Below are 3,750 nucleotides of genomic sequence, written 5' to 3'. Positions count from 1 at the left end.
ACGTGACCAGGAAGCAACCTCAATAGTTCAAGTCTTAGTTCCCTGGGACCATTCAAATCACAAAGATGATTTAATCCCCTTTTAGGAGAAACAAAACAAAACAAAACCAGCATAGTCTTTATGGGAGAAGATGTTGCTTTTACACCACCTGCCCTGATTCCTCCTGTTGTGTTACTATGCCCTACTACCCCCAATTCATATAAATTTACTTATCTGTGTACATCTTTTGCATGTACTCCCAGCCTTCTAAAATGTATGCTCCTTGAGGGTAAGAACAGTTATATTTTTTTTTGCTTGTCCCCAGTACAGAGGTGCTCCAAATATAGAATATACTTAATAAATCCTTGTTGAATTGAACAGTTGAATGAGTTCCGTGTCATGAGTCCAGGGAAGAAGTGACTGTCATTAAGGAGGGGCAATCACAGGGTCAGACCCTGCAGAACCTCCTCCAGCAGAATTTCCATAGAAAATACCCTTGGATTTGGCAACAAGGCAGCCATTAGTGACTTCAGAGAGAACATTTTTAGTAGAGTGTTTGGAAAGGGCCTTGGAGTTGCAGCCCGGAGGCTGGGACTTTACTCTCAGCTCTGCTCTTACATATGACCATGATGACATGGTGTGGAGTGCTTCATGTTGTCATGCAAAGACTGAGCTGTTTGGTGGTTGTGTTAGAATCTTGGCTCTGTCATTCACTATTTTATGACCTTGGACAAGTTTCATTTAACTTCTCTAAAACTTATTTTTCTTATCTGTAAGATAAGAGGATTGTAGTAGATCAATCCTAAGTTCTTTTCTGGCTCTAAATTTTGATCATAAAATACTAAATAATTAAACTTTCTGGGGATCAGTATTCCTATCTTTAAAATGAGAGGGGTTTTTTGGCTTTAAATCCAATGATCTACAGAACAGAAACCAGGCTTGAAGAGGTTGAAGAATGAGTAAATTATGAGATACAGGAATTATAAGAGTGTAGGTTCCTATAGGGTAGTGTTAATATTATTCAGTTAGAGTTGGGAAATTGGCTGGGGTCAGGGAGTTAGTTTATCTGGTGAGAATGCCTTTGGATTTCATTAAGGAATCAATCAGTCAAAGTGAAAATTAAGTGTGAATAATTCCTAGACACCTCTATTGAAACCATCTACTAAAAGTTTTAGGCCAGTTTAGAATCTGATATTCTAATGGCAGTCAGCCTAGTGGAGAAGCAGTTCCAGCCAAACCTCTCAAAGAGAATTGCTTAAGGGGAGGAGGAGGAAGAAAATAAGGAAGAGGAGAAGAATAAGGAGGAGGAGGAGGGAGTCTCACTCTCTTCCCACCCTTTGACTAGAGGCAGATATTGTGAACTTAGAAAGGTCAGAAGATTTGGCCGCCTTATCATAATTTATAGCAGTGTCCTCAGAACAGCAGTGGCTAGTGACAAGACAATCAAGAGATGTGTGAGAAAAGTCAGCCTCTGGACATTACAAAGGCATCATCCCTCAGAGTCAATCACATGGCCATACCTACTTAAGAGGAACTTCATTAAGATTCGATAGATGTAGACAAAGACTTCCAGTCAGAAGCTGTGAGTTTATGCTTTGGCTATGTATGCTCTCTGTGTGCAAGGGTAGAGAGTGGCCTAGGTTTTTTTTTTCTTGTTGGGAGGGTGCTTTTATGTACCAATTTTTCTTATTCTACCACCTCAGTGAATAGCCTCTTTTTTTTCACTTCTTTTTAAATTTTTGAAGTTCATTTTGAACTTGAATACAAAAAGACAAAAAAAGAACATTTCCATGTACACAGCACAACATAAAAAGAGGATTTGATATAAAACTATGTATTTCCATTTTAGTGGATATTACTAAACTAGCTGTGTGACCGTGGGTAAGTCATTTAACCTCTGCCTGCCTCAATTTCCTCAGCTACAAAATGAGGATAACAATAGCCCTTACCTCCCAGGGTTGTTGTGAGGGTTAGAAGAGATAATATTTGTAATGTACTTAGCAAAGTACTTAGCATGAAGTAGTTTATTTTTTTTTAAAAAAGCTATGTAACAAATACTATATCTTATTTTCAAAGTTACCCTGCTTTTCTGTGATTCCTTCCAAGTTTTCTTTTGTTCTCTGTTGTGCATTTTAAAATTTTTTTCTTCTTCCCTCCCCACCCCACTTTTTTATACTTCTTTTAAATTTTTTTATTCATTTTGAACTAGAATACAAAAAGACAAAAAGCCCTTTATTTCTAAAAATACATTTTTTAAATTTTTTAACATCATCACAATTTTCCCCAGCATCTCTCTTCCTCTTAGAGGACTATCCCATATAATAAATAATATTTTAAAAAAGAAAGACAGAAAAAGAAGAGAAAAAAGCAAAACATTAATATATCAAAAAGTCTGAAAACATGTGCAGTGTACCACACTTGTGGGCCCCCCCTACTTCTGCAAAGGGATGGAGGTGTCTTCTTGTTTCTTTCCTGATTCCCTAGAATTTTCTAAGCAAACCATGTCATCAGCAAATAGTGATAGTTTATCTCCTCTTTATCTTTTCATCTTGAATTATTTTCTCCTGTTTTATCACTATTGCTAGTATTTCCAGAACTATATCAAATAACAGTGGAAAGAGTAATCATTCTTGCTTTGCTCCCACATTTATTAGCAAAGCTTCTAGTATATCTAATTGTATATGATACTTATTTTGGGTTTTAAATAGATAAATTTTATGATATTAAAAAGGTCCCTCTCTGATTATAATTTGTAAAGGATTTTGGGGGTTTTTTTGCATAAATGATGGTTGAACTTTTCTGTAGCTGAGTTCATATTTTTGGAAAATTTTGTTGTGATTTTGCCTTGTTTGCTTGCTATCTTATTGATTTGATTTTCTGTCCTCTTAATAATCATATTTACTAAAGGCTTATCAATTTTTTAACCCTTTAAATAATTTATTAGTTTTTGCAAAGAATCAACTTTTACTTTTATTTATAATAAAAACTAGCATTTACATAGCACTTTAAGGTTTGAAAAGTGCTTTAAAAATATTATCTCATTTTGAGTTCACAACAAGCCTGGGATATAAGTGCTATTATTATACTCATTTTACAGATGAAGAAACTGAGAGAGAGGTTAAGTGACCTAGGGACACGCAGCTAGTAAGTATCTGATACTGGATTTGAAATCAGATCTTCCTAACTCCAAGTCTAGCCCTCTATCCATTGAACCACCATTTCCCTCTATATAGATAGTGAAAATTAAAAACACACACACACATAACAAGTAGATACATTATAGAAGCACAAATGTGATGTGGATTCAGTTTTGGGGGTGACCTAAAATGTCAATATCTCTTTGGTTCTTATAATATTTATTCATCAATGTCTGGACTTTTTTTTACCTTATTCCTTATTTATCTTTTTTTTTGTCTTATTCCTTTCCATTATTAATATATTCCTTGTTTGATTTATCAGCTTATGGTCAAGGTCTCTGAGTATTCTTACTTCTGATATCTTTTGTAACTTCAATCTTTTCCCCTCATATTCCTCTCTCACTCATTTTCTGACTCCTTCACCTTTGATGGTACTTTTTCTGAGGGCTGGACTTCAAAGCTGTTTCAGCTTCCTTCCATGCTGGACAATTCATATTTTCTTGCCCTCAGTATCTGTCCCAAGTGACTTCTGTGGGACAAAACTGGTCATAGCTGGATGGCAGTCTGCTTTGCTTCAGGCCTAGTGGAGCCACACACACACACACACACACACACACACACACACACACACACA

General features: G+C 35.8%; 1 pseudogene; it reads left to right on the top strand.

Moving 5' to 3' along the window:
• The window catches only part of LOC114024283, a 40,321-nt pseudogene that overhangs the window by 959 nt on the left and 35,612 nt on the right, over positions 1 to 3,750 (top strand).

The sequence above is a fragment of the Vombatus ursinus genome, unplaced genomic scaffold (assembly GCF_900497805.2).
Source record: "Vombatus ursinus unplaced genomic scaffold, bare-nosed wombat genome assembly UNPS02014820.1, whole genome shotgun sequence".
Taxonomy (NCBI): Eukaryota; Metazoa; Chordata; class Mammalia; order Diprotodontia; family Vombatidae; genus Vombatus; species Vombatus ursinus.
The sequence above is the reverse complement of the archived record's forward strand: the minus strand, read 5'-3'. Positions and strand labels throughout refer to the sequence as shown.